At 38.3% G+C, this 15,018-nt stretch overlaps 1 non-coding gene across 1 annotated transcript; it reads right to left on the reverse strand.

The window, feature by feature from the left end:
• Positions 1–4,933: 4,933 nt before the first annotated feature.
• LOC148578394 (small nucleolar RNA R71) lies at positions 4,934–5,041 on the reverse strand. Its single transcript, XR_015903598.1, has one exon. It is a non-coding gene; the product is annotated as a small nucleolar RNA R71 (small nucleolar RNA).
• Between the last annotated feature and the right edge of the window lie 9,977 nt (positions 5,042–15,018).

A 15,018-nucleotide genomic window follows, 5' to 3' on the forward strand; every position in this document is an offset into this window, starting at 1 on the left:
GAATTAGCTCATTCTTTTCATTCTTGATCACTGGTATCCCTCCTTTCTTGGGAACTACCTGCACAGGACTTACCCAAGGGCTGTCAGAAATAGGGTAAATAATGCCGGCTTCCCAAAGTTTCATTACCTCTTTTTGGACCACCTCTTTCATAGTTGGATTGAGTCTCCTTTGTGGTTGCACAACTGGTTTAGCATCATCTTCAAGAAGGATTTTGTGCATACACTTGGTTGGACTAATCCCCTTTAAATTACCAATGGTCCACCCAAGAGCTGTTTTATGGCTTCTGAGCACTGTAATAAGTGCCTCTTCCTCTCCAGGCTTCAAGGAAGAGCTAATAATCACTGGATATGACTCATTTTTACCCAAGAACATATATTTCAGAGAAGGAGGCAAGGGTTTGAGCTCAAGCTTGGGGACTTCTTCCTCCCTTTTAGGCGTGTTCACCATTGTTTTCTGGGGTGGTGAATCATCAATTTCCACTAATTCATACTCAGAAATAGGATCCAGAACATCATCAAGTACCTCAGCTTCCAGTATCTCTTAAACAAGTGGTTCAACAACATCAACTCTCATACACCCTTCACAATCATTAGGGTGTTTAAGTGCTTCAAATACATTAAGGACCACATGTTCTTCATTGACCCTCAGGGTTAATTCACCCTTTTGTACTTCAAGCAAAGCTCTACCTGTAGCTAAAAAGGGTCTACCAAGAATAATAGAGGACTTTGCATCCTCTTCCAAATCCAATATAACAAAATCAGCAGGAAAAATAAATAGTCCTTAATGAGCGGATAATTTATACGCTTTTTGGCATTGTTTTTAGTATGTTTTTAGTAGGATCTAGTTACTTTTAGGGATGTTTTTATTAGTTTTTATTTTAAATTCACATTTCTGGACTTTACTATGAGTTTGTGTGTTTTTCTGTGATTTCAGGTATTTTCTGGCTGAAATTGAGGGACTTGAGCAAAAATCAGATTCAGAGGTTGAAGAAGGACTGCTGATGCTGTTGGATTCTGACCTCCCTGCACTCAAAGTGGATTTTCTGGAGCTACAAAACTCAAAATGGCGTGCTTCCAATTGCGTTGGAAAGTAGACATCCAGAGCTTTCTAGCAATATATAATAGTTCATACTTTGGCCGAGTTTAGATGACGCAAAAGGGCGTTGAACGCCAGTTCTACGCTGCAGTCTGGAGTTAAACGCCAGAAACACGTCACGAACCAGAGTTGAACGCCAAAAACACGTTACAATTTGGCATTCAACTCCAAAAGAAGTCTCTACACGTGTAAACTTCAAGCTCAGCCCAATCACACACCAAGTGGGCCCCGGAAGTGGATTTATGCATCAATTACTTACTTCTGTAAACCCTAGTAACTAGTTTAGTATAAATAGGATTTTTTACTATTGTATTTACATCTTATGATCATCTTTGGATTTATACTTTGATCTATTGATCACGTTTGGGGGCTGGCCATTCGGCCATGCCTGAACCTTTCACTTATGTATTTTCAAACGGTAGAGTTTCTACACTCCATAGATTAAGGTGTGGAGCTCTGCTGTTCCTCATGATTTAATGTAAAGTACTACTATTTTTCTATTCAATTCAACTTATTCCGCTTCTAAGATATCCATTAGCACCCAAGAACATGATGAATGTGATGATTATGTGACGCTCATCATCATTCTCACTTATGAACGCGTGCCTGACAAACACTTCCGTTCTACATGCAAACGAGCTAGAATGAATATCTCTTGGATATCTAATACAGGGGACCGAGTCTGAGTTATTAGCATCTTCGTGGTATAAGTTAGAACCCATGGATGTCCATTCCTGAGATCCGAAAAGTATAAACCTTGTTTGTGGTATTCCGAGTAGGATCTGGGAAGGGATGGTTGTGACGAGCTTCAAACTCGCGAGTGCTGGGCGTAGTGACAGACGCAAAAGGATAGTAAATCCTATTCCAGTATGATCGAGAACCTCCAGATGATTAGCCATGCAGTGACAGCGCATTGGACCATTTTCACAAGAGAGGATGGGAAGTAGCCATTGACAACGGTGATGCCCTACATACAGCTTGCCATGGAAAGGAGTAGGATTGATTGGATGAAGACAGCAGGAAAGCAGAGGTTCAGAGGAACGAAAGCATCTCTATGCGCTTATCTGAAATTCTCACCAATGATTTACATAAGTATTTCTATCTTTCTTTTATTATTTATTTTCGAAAACTTCATACTCAATTATTATCTGCCTGACTGAGATTTGCAAGATGACCATAGCTTGCTTCATACCAACAATCTCCGTGGGATCGACCCTTACTCACGTAAGGTTTTATTACTTGGACGACTCAGTGCACTTGCTGGTTAGTTGCGCGAAGTTGTGAAGTTATGTTTGGGCCATGGTATTGTGCTTACGTTTTTGGAGCCATTACCAGGGAATCAATTTTGAACAACAATTTAAGTATGAATCACAATTTCGAGCACCAAGTTTTTGGCGCCGTTGCCGGGGATTGTTCGAGTTTGGACAACTGACGGTTCATCCTATTGCTCAGATTAGGTAATTTTCTTCTTATTTTGTTTTCAAAAAGTTTTCAAAAATTTTTCAAAAATATTTCCTTTTTTTTCGTTTTTCCAAATTAATTTTCGAAAAAAAATATTTTATATTTTTTTCAGAATTTTTAAGAATGAATTCTAGTGTTTCATGAAAAATATTGAAGCCTGGCTGGCTATAAAGCCATGTCCAAATTCTTTTGGACTGAGGCTTCCAAACCATCAGCATAGAGGCAAGTTAATTTGAAGTATCAGTTGTTGTATGTCTGATTTGAATGCTAAAGCTGGTTGGCTATTAAGCCATGTCCAACCCTTGGATTGGAGATTTAGACTAAGAGTACAAGATTCCTGAAATTCATATTAAAAATTTTGAAATCCTTATTTTTCTTTTTCAAATAATTTTTGAAAAATACAAAAAAAATTTATAAAATCATAAAAATAAAAAATATTTTGTGTTTCTTGTTTGAGTCTTGAGTCAATTTTTAAGTTTGGTGTCAATTGCATTCTTTTTTTCAAAAAAATTTTATGCATTTTTCGAAGATTCATGCATTCATAGTGTTCTTCATGATCTTCAAGTTGTTCTTGGCCAGTCTTCTTGTTTGATTTTCATATTTTCTTGTTTTGTGTCTTTTCTTATTTTTCATATGCATTCTTGCATTCATAGTGTCTATACATGAAAAATTTCTAAGTTTGGTGTCTTGCATGTTTTCTTTTCTTGAAAATTTTTTCAAAAATAAGTTCTTGATGTTCATCTTGACATTTATAGTGTTCTTGGTGTTCATCTTGACATTCATAGTGTTCTTGCATGCATCACATATTTAGATCCAAAATCTTCATGCATTGCATCATTTTCATGTTTTTCTCTCTCATCATTAAAAATTCAAAAATAAAAAAAATATCTTTCCCTTATTTCACTCATAAATTTCGAAAATTTGAATTGACTTTTTCAAAAATTTTTAAAATTTAGTTGTTTCTTATGAGTCAAATCAAATTTTCAATTTAAAAATCTTATCTTTTTCAAAATCTTTTTCAAAAATCAAATCTTTTTCATTTTTTTATTTATTTTCGAAAATTTTAAAAATATTTTTCAAAAATCTTTTTCTTAATTTTACTTCATAATTTTCGAAAATATCATCAAAAATTAATGTTTTGATTCAAAAATTTCAAGTTTGTTACTTACTTGTTAGGAAAGATTCAAACTTTAAGTTCTAGAATCATATCTTGTGATTACTTGTGAGTCAAGTCATTAATTTTGATTTTTTTTCAAAACTAATTTCAATCATATCTTTTCAAAAATATCTTTTTATCCTATCTTTTTCAAATATCTTTTCTAACTTCTTATCTTCTTATCTTTTAAAAATTGATTTTCAAAATTTGTTTCAACTAACTAATTAACCTTTTTGTTTGTTTCTTATCTCTTTCAAAACTACCTAACTAACTATCCCTCTCTAATTTTCGAAAATACCTCCCTCTTTTTCAAAAATTCTTTTTAAATTGTTTTCAATTTTTAATTTTAATTTTATTTCATTCTTAATTTTTGAAAATCATTAACCCTTTTTCAAAAACTATTTTCGAAATTTAACTTTAAAATTTTTAATTTTCGAAAATCCTCTCACCTCTCATCTTCTTTTATTTATTTACTCATCTACTAACACTTCTCCTCACCCAAAATTGGAACCCCTTCTTCTCCTCTGAGTTCGAATTCTTCTCTTCTTCATTCTTAATCTTCTTTTCTTCTACTCACATAAGGGAACCTCTATACTGTGGTAAAAAGGATCCCTATTATTATTTTTCTGTTCCCTTCTTTTTCATATGAGCAAGAGCAAGGACAAGAACATTCTTTTTGAAGCAGATCCTGAACCTGAAAGGACTCTAAAAAGGAATTTTCAAACAATAAAAGACAACATTACAGGAATCCAATTTAACTCAAAGAAGCTAAAATACAACAATCCAGAGACAACCTTAAAGGAATTTTCAAACAAGAAGAGGATATGGCAGCCGAAAATAATAATAATGCAAGGAGGATTCTTGGTGACTTTACTGCACCTAACTCCAATTTACATGGAAGAAGCATCTCCATCCCTACCATTGGAGCAAACAATTTTGAGCTTAAACCTCAATTAGTTTCTCTGATGCAACAAAACTGCAAGTTTCATGGACTTCCATCGGAAGATCCCTTTGAGTTCTTAACTGAATTTTTGCAGATCTGTGATACTGTTAAGACTAATGGAGTAGATCCTGAAGTCTACAGGCTTATGCTTTTCCCTATTGCTGTGAGAGACAGAGCTAGAATATGGTTGGATTCTCAACCTAAAGATAGCCTGAACTCTTGGGATAAGCTGGTCAATGCTTTCTTAGCCAAGTTCTTCCCTCCTCAAAAGCTGAGTAAGCTTAAAGTGGATGTTCAAACCTTCAGACAGAAAGAAGGTGAATCCCTCTATGAAGCTTGGGAGAGATACAAGGAACTGACCAAAAAGTGTCCTTCTGATATGCTTTCAGAATGGACCATCCTGGATATATTCTATGATGGTCTGTCTGAATTAGCTAAAATGTCATTGGATACTTCTGCAGGTGGATCCATTCACCTAAAGAAAACGCCTGCAGAAGCTCAAGAACTTATTGACATGGTTGCTAATAACCAGTTCATGTACACTTCTGAGAGGATTCCTGTGAGTAATGGGACACCTCAGAAGAAGGGAGTTCTTGAAATTGATACTCTAAATGCCATATTGGCTCAGAACAAAATATTGACTCAGCAAGTCAATATGATTTCTCAGAGTCTGAATGGAATGCAAGCTGCATCCAACAATACTCAAGAGGCATCTTCTAAAGAAGAAGCTTATGATCCTGAGAACCCTGCAATAGCAGAGGTGAATTACATAGGTGAACCCTATGGAAACACCTATAATCCCTCATGGAGAAATCATCCAAATCTCTCATGGAAGGATCAAAAGCCTCAACAAGGCTTTAATAATGGTGGAAGAAACATGTTTAACAATAGTAAACCTTTTCCATCATCCACTCAGCAACAGACAGAGAATTATGAGCAGAATCCATCTAGCTTAGCAAATTTAGTCTCTGATCTATCGAAGGCCACTGTGATTTTCATGAATGAAACAAGATCTTCCATCAGAAATCTGGAAGCAGAAGTGGGCCAGCTGAGTAAAAGGATCATTGAAATCCCTCCTAGTACTCTACCAAGCAATACAGAAGAAAATCCAAAAGGAGAGTGCAAGGTCATTGAATTGACCATCATGGCCGAACCCACAAGAGAGGAGGAGGACATGAATCCCAGTGAGAAAAACCTCCTGGGATGTCCAGTGATCAATAAGGAGTTTCCCTCTGAGGAACCAAAGGAATCTGAGACTCATCTGGAGACCATAGAGATTCCATTGAACCTCCTTATGTCATTCATGAGCTCTGATGAGTATTCCTCTTCTGAAGAGAATGAGGATGTTACTGAAGAGCAAGTTGCCAAGTTCCTTGGTGCAATCATGAAGCTGAATGCCAATTTATTTGGTAGTGAGACTTGGGGAGATGAACCTCCCCTGTTCACCAATGAACTAAATGCATTGGATCAACTGAGATTGCCTCAAAAGAAATAGGATCCTGGAAAGTTCCTAATACCTTGTACCATAGGCACCATGACCTTTGAGAAGGCTCTATGTGACCTTGGGTCAGGGATAAACCTCATGCCACTCTCTGTAATGGAGAAACTGGGAATCTTTGAGGTGCAAGCTGCCAGAATCTCATTAGAGATGGTAGACAACTCAAGAAAAGAGGCTTATGGACAAGTAGAGGACGTGTTAGTAAAGGTTGAAGGCCTTTACATCCCTGCTGATTTCATAATCCTAGATACTGGGAAGGATGAGGATGAATCCATCATCCTTGGAAGACCCTTCCTAGCCACAGCAAGAGCTGTGATTGATGTTGACAGAGGTGAACTAGTCCTTCAAGTGAATGAGGACTCCCTTGTGTTTAAAACTCAAGGTCATCCTTCTGTAAACATGGAAAAGAGGCACAGTAAGCTTCTCTCAAAACAAAGTCATACAGAGCCCCCACAATTAAACTCTAAGTTTGGTGTTGGGAGTCTATAAAATTGACCTGATCACCTGTGTGGCTCCATGAGAGCCCACTGTCAAGCTATTGACATTAAAGAAGCGCTTGTTGGGAGGCAACCCAATTTTTATTTATCTAATTTTATTTTTATTTTTATTGTTCTTTCATGTTTTCTTAGGTTCATGATCATGTGGAGTCACAAAATAAATCAAAAAATTAAAAACAGAATCAAAAACAGCAGAAGAAAAATCACACCCTGGAGGAAAGACTTACTGGCGTTTAAACGCCAGTAAGGAGCATCTGGCGTTGAACGCCAGAAACAAGCAGCATCCTGGCGTTCAGACGCCAGAAATGCACACTGAGGAAAGCTGGCGCTGAACGCCAGAAACAAGCATAGAACTGGCGTTCAACGCCAGAAACATGCTGCATCTGGGCGTTGAATGCCCAGAACAAGCATCAACTCGGCGTTTAAACGCCAAAATTGCATGCAAGGGCATTTTACATGCCTAATTGGTGCAGGGATACAATTCCTTGACACCTCAGGATCTGTGGACCCCACAGGATCATCTCAGCATCTGTGGACCCTACAGGATCCCCACCTACCTCCACTCATACTCTTCCCTCTTCTCATTCATCCTCTCTTTTCAATAAACACCCTTCCCCAAAACCCTTCACCAATCACCTCAATCTCTCTTCCCTATTACCACCTACCACTACTCACATCCATCTACTCTTCCCCATAAACCTACCTCATAAACCCCACCTACCTTCAAAATTCAAAATCACTTTCCCACCCAAACCCACCCCATATGGCCGAACCCTAACCCCTCTCCCTCCACTATATAAACCCCTCCATTCTTCTTTATTTTCACTCAACAAAACCCTCTCATCCCCTTCTTGACCGAAACACAACCCTCTCTCCCTCTCTTCCATTTCTTCTTCTTCTTTTCTTTCTTCTCTTGCTCGAGGGCGAGCAATATTCTAAGTTTGGTGTGGTAAAAGCATAAAGCTTTTTGTTTTTCCATTACCATTGATGGCACCTAAGACCGGAGAATCCTCTAGAAAAGGGAAAGGAAAGACAAAAGCTTCCACCTTCGAGTCATAGGAGATGGAAAGATTCATCTCCAAAGCCCATCAAAACCACTTCTATGATGTTGTGGCCAAGAAGAAGGTGATCCCCGAGGTCCCTTTCAAACTCAAGAAAAATGAGTATTCGGAGATCCGACATGAGATCCAAAGAAGAGGTTGGGAAGTTCTAACAAACCCCATCCAACAAGTTGGAATTCTAATGGTTCAAGAGTTCTATGCTAATGCATGGATCACTAGGAACCATGATCAAAGTAAGAACCCGAACCCAAAGAATTATCTCACCATGGTTTGGGGGAAATACTTAATTTTAGTCCAGAAAATGTGAGGTTGGCATTCAACTTGCCAATGATGGAAGAGAACGCACGCCCCTACACAAGGAGAGTCAACTTTGATCAAAGGTTGGACCAAGTCCTCATGGACATATGTATGGAAGGAGCTCAATGGAAGATTGACTCAAAAGGCAAACCGGTTCAACTAAGAAGACTGGACCTTAAGCCTGTAGCTAGAGGATGGTTGGAGTTCATTCAACGCTAAATCATTCCCACTAGCAACCGGTCTGAAGTTACTATAGACCGGGCCATCATGATCCATAGCATCATGATTGGAGAAGAGGTGAAGGTTCATGAGATTATACCTCAAGAACTCTACAAGGTGGCTGATAAGTCCTCCAATATGGCAAGGTTAGCCTTCCCTCACCTCATTTGCCACCTATGCAATTCGGCTAGGATTGACATAGAAGGAGACATCCTCATTGATGAGAAAAAGCTCATCACTAAGAAAAGGATGGAACAAGAAAGAGAGCCTATTCATGGATCTCAAGAGACACATGAAGAAGCTCATCACCAAGAAATCCCTGAGATGCCTCAAGGGATGCACTTTCATCCACAGAACTTTTGGGAGCAAATCAACACCTCCCTAGGAGAATTAAGTTCCAACATAGGACAATTAAGGGTGGAACATCAAGAGCACTCCATCATCCTTCATGAAATAAGAGAAGATCAAAGAGCAATGAGGGAGGAGCAACAAAGACAAGGAAGAGACATAGAAGAGCTCAAGGACATCATTGGTTCCTCAAGAAGGAAACGCCACCATCACTAAGGTGGACTCATTCCTTGTTCTTACATTCTCTGTTTTTCATTTTCTTATGTTAAATGTTTATCTATGTTTGTGTCTTTATTACATGATCATTAGTGTCTAAGTGTCTATGCCTTAAAGTAGTGAATATGAATCCACCACCTCTCTTAAATGAAAAATGTTTTTAATTCAAAAGAACAAGAATTACATGAGTTTCAAATTTATCCTTGAACTTAGTTTAATTATATTGATGTGGTGACAATACTTTTTGTTTTCTGACTGAATGCTTGAACAGTGCATATGTCTTTTGAAGTTGTTGTTTAAGAATGTTAAATATGTTGGCTCTTGAAAGAATGATGACAAGGAGACATGTTATTTGATAATTTGAAAAATCATAAAAATGATTCTTAAAGCAAGAAAAAGCAGTGAATACAAAGCTTGCAGAAAAAATAGCGAAAAAAAAAGAGAGAAAGAAAAAGAAAAAAAGAAAGCAGAAAAAGCCAAAAGCTCTTAAAACCAAAAGGCAAGAGCAAAAAGCCAATAACCCTTAAAACCAAAAGGCAAGGGTAAATAAAAAGGATCCCAAGGCTTTGAGCATCAGTGGATAGGAGGGCCTAAAGGAATAAAATCCTGGCCTAAGCGGCTAAACCAAGCTGTCCCTAACCATATGCTTGTGGCGTGAAGGTGTCAAGTAAAAACTTGAGACTGAGCGGTTAAAGTCAAGGTCCAAAGCAAAAGAAGAGTGTGCTTAAGAACCCTGGACACCTCTAATTGGAGACTTTAGCAAAGCTGAGTCACAATCTGAAAAGGTTCACCTAATTATGTGTCTGCGGCATTTATGTATCCGGTGGTAATACTGGAAAACAAAGTGTTTAGGGCCACGGCCAAGACTCATAAAGTAGCTGTGTTCAAGAATCAACATACTGAACTAGGAGAATCAATAACACTATCTGAATTCTGAGTTCCTATAAATACCAATCATTCTGAACTTCAATGGATAAAGTGAGATGCCAAAACTATTCAAGAGGCAAAAAGCTACAAGTCCCACTCATCTGATTGGAGCTATGTTTCATTGATATTTTGGAATTTATAGTATATTCTCTTCTTTTTATCCTATTTGATTTTCAGTTGCTTGGGGACAAGCAACAATTTAAGTTTGGTGTTGTGATGAGCGGATAATTTATACGCTTTTTGGCATTGTTTTTAGTATGTTTTTAGTAGGATCTAGTTACTTTTAGGGATGTTTTTATTAGTTTTTATGTTAAATTCACATTTCTGGACTTTACTATGATTTTGTGTGTTTTTCTGTGATTTCAGGTATTTTCTGGCTAAAATTGAGGGACTTGAGCAAAAATCAGATTCAGAGGTTGAAGAAGGACTGCTGATGCTGTTGGATTCTGACCTCCCTGCAATCAAAGTGAATTTTCTGGAGCTACAGAACTCAAAATGGCACACTTCTAATTGCGTTGGAAAGTAGACATACAGGGCTTTCCAGAAATATATAATAGTCCATACTTTGACCGTGTTTAGACCATGCAAAAGGGCGTTGAACGCCAGTTCTACGCTGCAGTCTGGAGTTAAACGCCAGAAACACGTCACGAACCAGAGTTGAACGCCAAAAACACGTTACAACTTGGCGTTCAACTCCAAAAGAAGCCTCTGCACGTGTAAACTTCAAGCTCAGCCCAAGCACACACCAAGTGGGCCCTGGAAGTGGATTTATGCATCAATTACTTACTTCTGTAAACCCTAGTAACTAGTTTAGTATAAATAGGACTTTTTACTATTGTATTTACATCTTATGATCATCTTTGGATTTATACTTTGATCTATTGATCACGTTTAGGGGCTGGCCATTCGACCATGCCTGAACCTTTCACTTATGTATTTTCAAATGGTAGAGTTTCTACACTCCATAGATTAAGGTGTGGAGCTCTGTTGTTCCTCATGATTTAATGCAAAGTACTACTGTTTTTCTATTCAATTCAACTTATTCCGCTTCTAAGATATCCATTCACACCCAAGAACATGATGAATGTGATGATTATGTGACGCTCATCATCATTCTCACTTATGAACGCGTGCCTGACAAACACTTCCGTTCTACATGCAAACGAGCTAGAATGAGTATCTCTTGGATATCTAATACAGGGGACCGAGTCCGAGTTATTAGCGTCTTCGTGGTATAAGTTAGAACCCATGGATGGCCATTCCTGAGATCCAGAAAGTCTAAACCTTGTCTGTGGTATTCCGAGTAGGATCTGGGAAGGGATGGCTGTGACGAGCTTCAAACTCGCGAGTGTTGGGCGTAGTGACAGACGCAAAAGGATAGTAAATCCTATTCCAGTATGATCGAGAACCTCCAGATGATTAGCCATGCAGTGACAGCGCATTGGACCATTTTCACAAGAGAGGATGGGAAGTAGCCATTGACAACGGTGATGCTCTACATACATCTTGCCATGGAAAGGAGTAGGATTGATTGGATGAAGACAGCAGGAAAGCAGAGGTTCAGAGGAACGAAAGCATCTCTATGCGCTTATCTGAAATTCTCACCAATGCTTTACATAAGTATTTCTATCTTTATTTTATTATTTATTTTCGAAAACTCCATAATCAATTATTATCTGCCTGACTGAGATTTGCAAGATGACCATAGCTTGCTTCATACCAACAATCTCCGTGTGATCAACCCTTACTCACGTAAAGTTTTATTACTTGGACGACCCAGTGCACTTGCTGGTTAGTTGCGCGAAGTTGTGAAGTTATGTTTGGGCCATGGTATTGTGCATACGTTTTTGGAGCTATTACCAGGGAATCAATTTCGAACAACAATTTAAGTATGAATCACAATTTTGAGCACCAGTCCTACTTTCACAAGTAAATCCTCAACAACACCCACAGGAAATTTAATAGAAAGATCAACAAGTTGAAGAGAAATACGAGTGGGTTTTACCTCCTCAATTTGGAGTTTTTTCATCACTGAAGGTGGCATGAGATTAACGCTAGCTCCAAGATCACATAGAGCTCTCTGAATGGTGACATCTCCAATGGTGCAAGGAATTACAAAGCTCCATGGATCTTGCATCTTCTCAGGGAGGTTATGTTGAATAATGGCACTCTATTCCTTAGTTAACACCACTATTTCTTGTTCCTTCCAATTCCTCTTGTTGGTCAACAATTCTTTCATAAATTTAGCATAGAGAGGCATTTGCTCAAGAGCCTCTGTAAAAGGAATGTTGATCTGCAGCTTCTTGAAGACTTCTAAAAATCTAGAAAATTGCTTGTCCTTGAAAGCCTTCTGAAGCCTTTGAGGGTATGTCATTTTTGGCTTGTACTCAGGAGCCTTGGGCAGTGTAGGATAAGTGTCAAGAGAGTCAGGGAATGGGTTGTCTGCACGCTTTGGAGGGGTGTGCTCTACTTCCTTCTTCTCCTCTGGAGCTTCTTTTTCAACTACTTCCTCATTGACCTTGGTATCAGAACCAGCTACTTTACCACTTCTCAACTGAATAGCCTTGCAATCTTCTCTTAGGTTCACCACTGTATTACCAGGAAAAGTACTAGAAGACCTCTCAGGTATTTACTTGCTTAACTGGCCCATTTGCACCTCTAAGTTTCTAATGGAAGCTCTGGTTTCCTGTATAAAACTATTCATCATTGTCTCCCAGTTAGAGTTCTGCTGGGGCTGAGAATTCACCTGTTGAGGTGGTTGTTATTGATGAGACTGAAATTGGCAGTTATTGTTATTATTCTGTTGGAAACCGCCCTGAGAATTGTTGTTAAAATTCTGAGATCTCTGAGGTTAGTCTCTCCACCCAAAATTTGGGTGATTTCTCAACCCTTGATTGTAGGTCTTAGAGTATGGATCATTATTGGGGTGTCTAGGAGCACTCCCCATGTAATTGACCTATTCAGAAGAAGACTGAGCATAATCATAATTCTCATTTTGCATAAAATTACCTGTCATGTCGTAAGAGGCTTCTTGGGGTGCATTCTGAGTGTTGACAGCTGAAACTTGCATTTCACTCAACTGTTGAGTAATTAGACTTATTTGCTGAGAAAAATTTTGTTCTGAGCAAGAAGAGCATAAACAGCTTCCACTTCCAAAACGCCTCTCTTCTGAGGGGTCTCAGAGTTCACAGGATTCCTGTTGGAGGAATATAAGTATTGGTTATTAGCAATGGTGCACGAAATTGTGATCTCTGGTAATGGCTCCAAAAACTTGGTGCTCTAATCTCAATTTATAATTTGTCACAACTTTGATACAACTAATCAAAAGATGTCTAATACAATAGTAAAAGGTCCTATTTATAATAAACTAGCTACTAGGGTTTACAGAAGTAAGTAATTGATGCATAAATCCACTTTCGGGGCCCACTTGGTGTGTGCTTGGGCTGAGCTTTGAGTGTTGCACGTGTAGAGGTCCTTCTTGGAGTTGAACGCCAGCTTTCGTGCCAGTTTGGGCGTTGAACTCCACTTTGCAGCTTGTTTCTGGCGCTGGACGCCAGAATTGGGCAGAGAATTGGCGTTGAACGCCAAGTTGCATTGTCTAAACTTGGGCAAATTTTGGACTATTATACATTGCTGGAAATCCCTGGATGTCTACTTTCCAACGCAATTGGAAGCGTGCCATTTTGAGTTCTGTAGCTCCAGAAAATCCATTTTAAGTGCAGGGAGGTCATAATCCAACAGCATCAGCAGTCCTTCTTCAACCTCTGAATCTGATTTTGGCTCAAGTCCCTCAATTTCAGCCAGAAAATACCTGAAATTACAGAAAAACACACAAACTCATAGTAAAGTCCAGAAATGTGAATTTAACATAAAAACTAATGAAAACATCCCTAAAAGTAACTAGATCCTACTAAAAACATACTAAAAACAATGCCAAAAAGCGTATAAATTATCCGCTCCTCACAACACCAAACTTAAATTGTTGCTTGTCCCCAAGCAACTGAAAATCAAGTAGGATAAAAAGAAGAGAATATACTATAAATTCCAAACTATCAATGAAACATAGCTCCAATTAAATGAGCGGGACTTATAGCTTTTTGCCTCTTGAATAGTTTTGGCATCTCACTTTATCCATTGAAGTTCAGAATGATTGGCATCTATAGAAACTCAGAGTTCAGATAGTGTTATTGATTCTCCTAGTTCAGTATGATGATTCTTGAACACAGCTATTTTATGAGTCTTGGCCGTGGCCCTAAGCACTTTGTTTTCCAGTATTACCACCGGATACATAAATGCCACAGACACATAATTGGGTGAACCTTTTCAGATTGTGACTCAGCTTTGCTAAAGTCCCCAATTAGAGATGTCCAGGGTTCTTAAGTACACTCTTTTTTTGCTATGGACCTTGACTTTAACCGATCAGTCTCAAGTTTTCACTTGACACCTACACGCCACAAGCACATGGTTAGGGACAGCTTGGTTTAGCCGCTTAGACCAGGATTTTATTCCTTTAGGCCCTCCTATCCACTTATGCTCAAAGCCTTGGGATCCTTTTTATTTGCCCTTGCCTTTTGGTTTTAAGGGTTATTGGCTTTTTGCTCTTGCCTCTTGGTTTTAAGAGCTTTTGGCTTTTTCTGCTTGCTTTTTCTTTCTAATTTTTTTTTCGCCTATTATTTTTTTTTCTGCAAGCTTTGTTCTTTGCTGCTTTTTCTTGCTTCAAGAATCATTTTTATGATTTTTAGATTATCAAATAACATGTCTCCTTGTCATCATTCTTTCAAGAGCCAACATATTTAACATTCTTAAACAACAACTTCAAAAGACATATGCACTGTTCAATCATTCATTCAGAAAACAAGAAGCATTGTCACCACATCAATATAATTAAACTAAGTTCAAGGATAAATTCGAAACTCATGTACTTCTTGTTCTTTTGAATTAAAACAGTTTTTATTTAAGAGAGGTGATGGATTCATAGGACATTCATAACTTTAAGACATAGTTACTAACTACTAATGATCATGTAATGAAGACACAAACACAGATAAGCACTTAACATAGAAAACGAAAAAACAGAAGAAATAAGAACAAGGAATGAATCCACCTTAGTGATGGTGGCGTTTCCTTCTTGAGGAACCAATGATGTCCTTGAGATCTTCTATGTCTCTTCCTTGTCTTTGTTGCTCCTCCCTCATTGCTTTTTGATCTTCTCTTATTTCATGAAGGATGATGGAGTGCTCTTGATGTTCCACCCTTAGTTGTCCCATGTTGGAACTTAATTCTCCTAGGGAGGTGTTGA

The sequence above is a fragment of the Arachis ipaensis genome, chromosome B1 (assembly GCF_059453495.1).
Source record: "Arachis ipaensis isolate K30076 ecotype BB chromosome B1, ASM5945349v1, whole genome shotgun sequence".
In the NCBI taxonomy this organism is placed as follows: domain Eukaryota; kingdom Viridiplantae; phylum Streptophyta; class Magnoliopsida; order Fabales; family Fabaceae; genus Arachis; species Arachis ipaensis.